Source organism: Capsicum annuum, chromosome 12 (assembly GCF_002878395.1).
Source record: "Capsicum annuum cultivar UCD-10X-F1 chromosome 12, UCD10Xv1.1, whole genome shotgun sequence".
Taxonomy (NCBI): domain Eukaryota; kingdom Viridiplantae; phylum Streptophyta; class Magnoliopsida; order Solanales; family Solanaceae; genus Capsicum; species Capsicum annuum.
The window spans coordinates 144,629,845-144,639,779 of NC_061122.1; the positions used below are offsets into that span (position 1 = coordinate 144,629,845).

Genomic DNA, 9,935 nt, shown 5'->3' on the forward strand with positions numbered 1-9,935 from the left:
ATTTGTGATCAATCCTTTATTTAAGGAACGAGGGAGAAAATCAAGGATTTGTTATCAATCCTTTCTAATGTGTTTCTTTTAAAATAAAAACATTATTAAGCTTTGTTAAAAAAATCTATTGTCATATAATGCAATTTAAAAAATATTATATGACTTACAATAATCAATAATCTATGATCTATATCTATAATCTATAATATATATCTATAATCTATATCTATAATCTATAATCTATATCTATAATATATTAAAAGTGTGAAGGGCCTTAAAAATATCGTTTGAACTTTTTACCATTCATTAAAAGTTTTTGTTTTAGACAATCATCCTTTCACTATCTTTCCTAATATTTAAGAGTTGAAAATTAATTAAATATATTTATGGTAAAACCTTTTCTTATTAGAATTTATCAAAATTAATGACAACTAATATTTTTTTCATTAGTTTAAGAATTCTAAATTAACTGAATCTGATTTTAAGAAGATTTAAACAATCTATAAATCTACATCTACATTTACATCTGTATCTACAAATTTGATTTTTGCAAAGTTGTCCAAATATTAGTATAGTATGTGTTACTACTATTTGTGATGTGTGTTGTTTTTGCTTTATATAGAGTTAAAACTTGATTTATTTATTTTACAAAATTGCTTGTTATGACTTTTTTAATTTTGTATTTTATTAAAAATTTTCATAATAAATATCTAATTTTAAATAATTAAAAATTATACGTGTGAGGCATATGTGACTAAACTAGTTAATCTAATATTGTATACATAGATTTTTACAGTGCACCACTTATTGTTGATTCTATGCAAGAGTTTTAAGTCATTAAATGTTAATCTCATTAACCCAATAATTGTAAAAGGGCTATTTTGTATCAAATACTTTCATTTTCTTTTACTTGTCACTTTTAGACATGATACATCATTAAAAAAATAATTATGTTAGGATTATTTTATCATATTACTCATATTAATTGATGTTTAGAGTAATATATGTTGAAAATAATTTAAAGAATCAATAATTGATATTAAGGATAAAATAATTTTTTTATTTTCTTGATATATTAAAAGTGATAAATAAAAAATTAAATTCAATTAAAAAAATAATGACAAATAAAAACTAGTAAAAAAACGGAGGCAGTAATTAGAAGTGGGATAATAATTGCCATTTTTTCAAAAACTTGAATTAGAGAAGAGAAGCCGAACCGACCCATCTCTCATTCCAAACCGCGCAGTCCCTCTACAATATCAGACCCCTAGCATTCACATAAAGCTCCGATTGACGAATTTTTTCAATATGAGAAGCGAAGAAAGCTGCCCCAAAATACAAAAGAAGGAAAATCTTTTCAATCAAATTATTGTTAGCAATGGAGAAGAAGCCAACCAAAAGTTTTATCAAATTTGCGAAGGTTTGTCTTTCTTACTGCTGCTGCTGTTTGTTTTTTTTTTTTTACAAAAAATTATTAACATTAAAGAAATCATTTTTCAGAGTTATTGTGATTTTGTGTACGAGAAATTACTGAAATTATTGATGTCTTCCCATCTGTCCTAGCATTGGTGGAAGAGTTACACAGTACTTATTGTTGGTAGAAGGTGACATGTATCCATGGAATTAGTAAGAGGTGCACCTAAGCTAGTCCAGAGAACATGGTTATCAAAAAATAAAGAAATACTGGAATTATTGATCAGGTGAGTTTAGGGTCTTACTTTCAATTGAGTTTGATTGTTATTGGTTGAACTTATATTCTATTCAAGTAAAGTTGCCTCCTTATGACCAGGAGGTCAAGGATTTAAATTATGGAAATAGTCCCTTGCAGAAATGTAAGGTGAGGTGTGTATAATAGACTCTTGTGATCTGGCCCTTCCCTGGACCACGCACACAGTGAGAGCTTTAGTTCACCCGCCTTTCCTTTGTTTTGGACTTAGATTTTATATCTAGGTCTGTTTGCTATAGCTTAGAGGTGTATTCACGTGTGTAATTCACATAAAATTGTTCAAATTGTTTTAGACCACAATGGGAAAACTTACCTGAACCATGGGTGCCGTTTTTGCTTGTAAATAAGAAAAATAGAATAAATCATGTTATCTTTGTAAATTTTTCCAAGTCTCGTAACTGGAGTTCCATTCGAGCACATCCTCACCCCCACAGCTGAAAGCAATCAAGGATTCCACTCTGAACAGTATCCTTATAACATCGAGGCCAAGATCGAATTGGTCCTCTGGATGTCCTAAAAGAATGTCCTGTACAATCAAAAAGTATGCACCAAAATAGCTCTTCATCATCCTCAAACTTATAGTTTGGTATGGCATGAAAAAACCCAGGGTCATCTATAATAATTAAAAAAAAATGCATTTCAAGATTCTTTAACACCATGATCTTTCAATACCCATAACTTAAAGAGTCCTTCCATTGACAAATAGAAGTAGACTAAACACAAAGCATACCTGATGGGCTATGGTCTAGATGAAAACGTGATTACACAAAATTTTTTAAAGGTATTCAAATATAAACCAATTGTTTATTATGTTTCGATTAATGCACTATTTTGTACTTAGTACTTGGATCTGTTGCACTAGAGGCAACGGTCTTTCAGAAACAACCTCTCTATCTCAACGAGGTAGTGGTATGGTTAGCGTACACTATACCCTCCCTAGACCTTGCTTAGCAACATGATTCAGACGGCCAAGGAAAGAGATTGGATAAGAGGTTTTCGGGTTGGCACCAAGGCAGCAAACAACCTGGACATAACTCACCTGCAATATGCAAATGACACCCTAGTCTTTTGCGAAGCAGAGAAGGATCAGATGTTGTTCCTAAGGGTGATTTTCATCATATTTGAAGCAGTTTCTGGTTTACACATAAACTGGGGAAAGAGCTTCATTTATCCTATAAATGAAGTGGCAGAGGTGGACAATTTGGCAGCAATTTTGGGTGGTAGAGCAGGTGAGCTACCAACCATATATTTAGGCATGCCTCTGGGAGCCAAAAAAAAGTCTAAAGGGATTTGGAATAGGGTAATTGAAAAGTGTGAGAAGAAGCTTACCCACTGGAAGAGTCAAAACCATATATGTGTATAGACTATAGGCAGTTGAACAAGTTACATTCCGTAATAAGTATTCTTTGTTCCGTATCGATGATTATTTAACCAGTTGCAGGGTGCATTCATATTTTATAAGATTGATTTGAGCTTCGGGTATCATCATCTTAAGATTCGGCCTGACGATATTTCTAAGACTGCTTTTGAACCTGGTATGGGTACAATGAGTTTCTTGTGATGTCTTTTGTGCATTAGTGGGATATTTAAACCGTACTTGAATTATTTCGTGATTTCCTTTATTGATGATATTCTGATTTATTCTAAGAGTAAAAAGGAACATGAAAATCACTTAAGGATTGTTTTGGATCTTTTGGAAGAGAAAAAGTTTGATGCGAAGTTTTCTAAGTTTGGGTTATTGTTGGCTTCTGCCTATTTTTCTTCATAGATGATGTGTGATATATGTTGTGTGTGGATATGGATGTTAGGCTTGATTATGAGTAGGATGACTTGGCCTCGCTTGTTGATGTTTGGAGTTTAGATGCGGGCTTGGGACCCGTAAAAATGACATGTTTATACCCCTTTTGAATCCTATCATTTTTCCTCTCTAGTTTAGATTAGTTGTAGAGATGTTATGATGTAAACCTATGTCTGGGATATGATTTTAGTATTTGAAGCGTGATTTATATATTTGGCCTTATTGGGCTAGTGTAGTAGTCTTGGAACCGTAAGTTGAGCACAGTTGACTTGAGTACCTTGTTTCTAGTCGAAACTGCTATCTTAGGCTTGAATATGGCTTACTTGACATCTAGAAGATGAACTAGATACTTTAACCTAGTTTGGGGCCTAGTGTGCCTAATTATAAAAATTGAGGATTAGGAGGTGGATCTTCTGGCCCACTTAGGCCTAAACTTATATTATGTTAAGTCTTGTGGACTTAGTTGCGGATATTAGACATAGATGTGTCTAGTAAACCTTAGAATAAGGTTACTTCATAACTTGGTAACTTGTATTGATGTTCCTGGATTGTGCCTTTGAGTTATAGTCATGATACTTTTTATGGAAGTGATATTGGGCATTTAGAGATACTTTTTTCTCTTAGACTTGATGGTTGCCATAGAAAGGTGATATTCCCCGTAGTCATGGCATCTGACCTATCGATATAAGATATCCTACAGACGATTACATGTCTATCCATATTATGCCTCCTATATGTGAGATGATTTAAGATATGCTACAACTTATAAATATGATTATCGATATGAATTTTGGATATGTATATGGGCCTAAGGCTGTGATTATGATGTTGTGACTATTTTAGATAAATTAATGGGTCAAGGGCTGTGTTATGATAATGATTGAATATTCAAGGAGTGTTTATCAGTTTAAAGAATACAATTACAATTTATGAATGCATATATGGTTGTAGACACATCTCTCTAGTATGGGATGGAGGAAGATGTAATATATTGCTTACGACTTTATTGATTGGATACTGGTGATGGCATGCACAAATTTGGTACATTCATGAGTATTATATTGGTGATTGATGTGATTGTAACTGAAATATGATCTTACGATTGTTCTGCCTAATTAACGGTTAAACTATGTGGTAACTAGTTGTCTATTAGTGGATTATACCACTTGTATGGCTAGGATCTAATGTATTGGTTAATAAATCTTGCTTAGTTGAAACATGGTAGTTAGAGATGGTTAATGCTTACTTATGGTGAGGTCAGGTCTAGCATAGGTGAAGATTAGTTGATATTGATGACTAAGTTCGTGATGTTGATTAGTCGATAAACGAGGAGTTGTGTGTTAATGAGGTTAGATAACAAGAGATCTTGGTAATAAGAGGTGACTAGTTAATAAATTTGAATAGTTGTTAAATGATTAACTAATGAATAGTTAAGCAAGGACTAGTTGGTAAACGATGGTTAGATAATGAATGATATCAGTTAATAAAAGATGGTTAGATGACAAGTAATAATGTGTTGTCTAGTAATGATTAACGGATATAGGATGACTAGTTAATAATAATGAATGGTGGATAAGTGACGGTTTTGGTTTAGTGGTGAACCTTGATTGGATGTTAGATGTTGACTATTAAATAAATAGTGGTTAGTTGCTATCCTGTGAATAAGGATTATGTGAAGGGTAATATTTAGGCTAATAACTAGAGGTTATGTGATGACTAGCGAACTAGTGATTCTATTATAATAAGTGTTGGTTAGCTAATAACGAGTAGTTGGGAAGTATTGACTAGATAGATATGGTGATATGACTATTTTTTATGAGTATGTTAGTGTATGTTATTTGGTAGTGAATATTATGATGATATGTTTATACCTGGCAAGGCCGGAGGACACTATTATGATCCCGATAAAACCGGAGGATACTATTGTGATGATATTAATATCCGGTAAGGCTGGAGGATACTATTGATGATGTGTTGATATCCGACAAGGCCGGAGGTTGATTACAATGATGATGGTCCTGATGAGGACAATTATAATGAGGTGTAATATTGATTGTGTACTTTGCATTCATTCCTACATGTGCATCGCCTATCACCAGTATGCACATATATTTATCAGTTTGTATAGGACGGTTGCATATATATGGGTAAAGAATATACCTTATGTTATTGTATACTGATTGAACCTTTCGAGTCTGAAGTGGTGGGGGTACGCATAGGCTCAGATAGGTATTTGGTTGTTCATAAGTTGAGGACTAAGGAGATTACATCTGTGAAGGTTCAGTGGAAGAATCGTCCTATTGCGGAGGCCACTTGGAAGACCGAAGTAGACATGCATAGCAAGTATGTGCATCTTTTTGGTAACTCAGGTAATTCCTTATTTTTCCTTCTTGCTTCTTGTTTGTCCGTTCGGGGACGAATGATTATTTAATTGGTATCTGATGTAACGACCCTCCCGGTCATTTGTGAAATTTTTTCATCTTTACTATTTTTAGTTCTCACGGTAGTTTATATGCATGAATTATGACTTACATGATTGTAGTACCGATTCGTGAGGTGTTCAGAGGCGATTTAAGTCATTAATTGGGTCCTTTAAGTTTAATAAAGTTAAACTTGATAATAGTCAATTTTTGATCAAGACGACCTGGGGTTAGTGTTTTAACATTTTCAGTAGGTTTGGAACACACTTCTTAGTCAATGTAAATATTTAATTTATTTTTGAGGTTTCGAAAATTATTTGAGAATTTATTGGATATGTTAGATATTATTTTAATTAGTGAATTAATGGGTCAAGATGACAATTTATTTACTTATATGGTTAATATAAGGATGAAATTAGGTGATTAGGTTTACCATTTATAATTAAAAATAGCAATATAGATAAAAAAGGTGGAGAGGAAAAGAAAAAAATGGCACGACAATTCAGTTTTCACCAGGTTTGAAGGAAAAGTTGCGAAGTCTTCAGGTAAGGAGTGCGTGTGAATTATTTCCTATGATTGAATATACCTACTATGCTATATCTATAATGGTGGAGTAAAGGTGAGTTGAATTTTCTCATTAACATTGCTACGGGTAAAGGATTGATGTGATTAGGGTATTAAAATTGTTGAAGTGGGATTCACAAGGTGGTCATATGTGTTAACTTTATGGTGCATTAGAATTAGGTAGATTAAATTAATCGTGTTAAATCCTAATGGTATCATGAGTAACATGGACAATTGTGGGTTAATGATGTCAAGAATGTTAACTATTGCGCTGGACAGTAACTAATCAATTAGTATTGATCATTATGTAGTTCTGTGTGTTATTATACATTAGGTAGATTATATGGTTAGCAATTATAATATAATGATGCCAAAGTGTTTTTAATGGTAAATTACTATTAGCGATTCAAGAAATATTAGTTCTGGCGGTTAGTACCATTAATTAATTCGTGAATAGGACATGAGATTATGTTAGATTTTTGTGAAATTAGATTTGGAGTACTGTTTTCACGGTTAACATGAGATTTGATCGTTCATGTCGTTGGAACCGTAATCTTATGGAGGATGTGTATTGGAACAGATTTTGATCATTCAGAGACTTCACGGAAGGAAAAGACCCTTGCAAATTAGCTCGTATTTGAATTCTTCGGTTGAGGTAGGTTACGATTTAATTGGAGTTTAGACTCGACTTAATTGTGTGTATGCTCTTAAATGAAATACTTGTTGATTGGTACTTGGACATGCTTGAAATTGTTGATATTTGGATTGTTGCTCCTTGTATAAATATTTATTGAAAATTTACCCGATGGAATTATCTTATGACTTTAAGTGTACTTGTAAACTTGGTACATTGTGTTGTATGCTGTGAGGTTGTGTAAATTGATATTGATAATACTTGTCTATATTTCTGTTGGATCGGGTACCACGCCGGTATGTCTATATTTATGTTGGATCGGGTACCACGCCGGTATGTTTATATTTATGTTGGATCGGGTACCACACCGGTACATTTATATTTATGTTGGATCGGGTACCACGCTGGTACATTTATATTTATGTTGGATCGGGTACCACGACGGTATGGTACATGAACATAAATTGTTCCCTGTAGGTCATGGCTATTTGGGCAAAAATAAGTCCCATGCATGTGTGTACATGCTTGTGTTGATTTGGTGGATGTTTACAATATGATTGATACTCTTGATAGTTATGTGGCTAGTTTGTGAGCATTGTTGACCTGCTATTGCTGTATTGTTATTTCGTTGAATATTTGTTATGTGACAATGCTTGTCTACTTATTATTTGATTTATGTTGTGTACATGTTATTAAATTGAGTTGGCCTATGATACCTACCAGTACATAGTGGTTTGTACTGATACTACCTTGCACTCTTCTTTTGTTGAGTGCAGAAATTGTTCTAGAGGCTCATATATGATCTCACCTCTAGAGTTTGATAGCAGATCTTGATCCAAGGGTGAGCACTCCATCTCCAGGCTTCCATGGGTCATCTTATTTTTTCTTGTCCATCTTTCGGGCAATGAAATATTCTTTATTTACTTTATTTTGAGAAATCTCTTTAGACATGATCTTTGTTAGTAGTTCTTGTACGATGACTTTCGGGTCTTGGCGATTTGAGTAGGTAGTTTATTTGACTTCCCCATTAATAACGATTAGTCTTGTATTATGGTTAATATATTGATTTTATAATAATATCATCTTAATATTGACTAAGTGTTTTGGTAATGGTTCGGTTTAGATGGTTCTCCCACAGGAAGATTAGTGTGGGTGCCACTCATGGTCATTTGGATCGTGACAGTTACCTAAGTAATAATAAGTACAATATGCTCTATCTTTTTGTCCAAAATTGAAAAAAGTACAACCATATGAAGCACAGTTGTATAGTATCTTTAAAATAGCAGTACTAATAAAATGACAGAAATGCCCTTATCATATAGAAGAATGACAAAAAGCACACATGTTGACGAACTCCTATGTGTTTCTTCACTCTTCTACATAGTAGTAATTACTGTAATTACATATTATAGTGTATTTGTAATTATAGAGATATGATGTAGAAATTAAAGACATAGAATAGTAGATTATAAGGGATACAATAGCGGATTCAAAGGGGTAGAGTAACTGATCTTTATGGATAGGAAAGGAAGATATTTGGGGATGTAATCTTTGAATATTTTCTATTTAATGGCATGACTTTTAACATTGAGAGACATTCAACACAAATTTGACATGGTATTAGAGCCTTCTTTTGGATGTCTAGTTTCATAGAGTCCATCTTGGTTCATTTAAATTTTTTGAAAATTTTTGTTGTATTGATGGTTCGTCAACATCTTGGACTTTTGATCTTGGTCATTCTGGTTGTCTTTTGAGTCACAGTGTTTCTCGTTTTTATAGCTATTCAAGAACATGGTTTTGTATCAATTTGAATTCTTCAATGTTCGCTTCAATGAAAAAAATTCTTCTTCTTGGGAATTTCAATTTCAATTATGTCACCAGAAAAGAACTACGGGGGCATATAGAAGGAAACGACCCTGCTCCTATCGATCCTACAAAGTTAGGTGAATGCTAGATTAAGGATGCTCGGGTGATGATATGGCTTTTGGGGTCAATTGAACCTCTTATTGTTCTTAATCTCAGGGTTTACAAGACTGCTAAGGCCATGTGGGATTATTTACAAAAGTTTTACTACCAAGACAATAGCGCAAGAAGTTTTCAGTTAGAGTGTGAAATTGCTAATTACTCTTAAAAAGATCAATTCGTTCGAATTATTTTTCTAGATTTCAAAATTTATGAGTTGAATTAACAGATATTGTTTATGCCATAATACCTATCGAATCTTTTTCTGTAATTTAGGCAGTTCATGAGCAAAGAAAGCTAGACCAATTTTTGCTGAAGTTACATTTCGAGTTTGAGAGTGTTCGCTCTAACTTGATGAATCGTGACCCGTCTCCCTCCTTGGATGTTTGTTTTAGGGAATTACTTCGTGAAGAGCAGTATTTTGTCACACAAAATGCTTTCAAGCAAGTTGATGATGTTGTTGTTGCATTTGCTGCCCAAGGTGAAGGAAAGAGTAGGGATATGACTATAACTCAATGCTACAGTTGCAAAAAATATGGTCATATTGCTAGCAATTGTGATAGGAAGTTTTGTACTTATTGCAAACAACAAGGACATATTATCAAAGAGTGTCCATACGCCTTCAAAACCGTAAGGTCAATGCTTTTCAAGCTGGGATAAATGATTTCACTACTGAGAACTCATCTTCGGGACAAGTTTTTACTCCAGAAATAGTAAGACAAATGATCATGTCAGCCTTTTTAGCTTTGGGGCTACAAGGTAATGATCTTGCATCTAATATTTGGCTTGCTGATTCTGGCGCTTCCAATCATATGGCCAACTCAGCTAGAATGCTAAAAA

The 9,935-nt window shown here is 33.4% G+C and overlaps 1 long non-coding RNA gene across 1 annotated transcript; it reads left to right on the plus strand.

The window, feature by feature from the left end:
* Nucleotides 1-1,078: 1,078 nt before the first annotated feature.
* Nucleotides 1,079-8,254, plus strand: LOC107849974. Its single transcript, XR_001668362.2, has 4 exons — nt 1,079-1,411; nt 5,794-5,884; nt 7,080-7,154; nt 7,910-8,254. It is a non-coding gene; the product is annotated as an uncharacterized LOC107849974 (long non-coding RNA).
* The last annotated feature ends 1,681 nt before the right edge of the window (nt 8,255-9,935 follow it).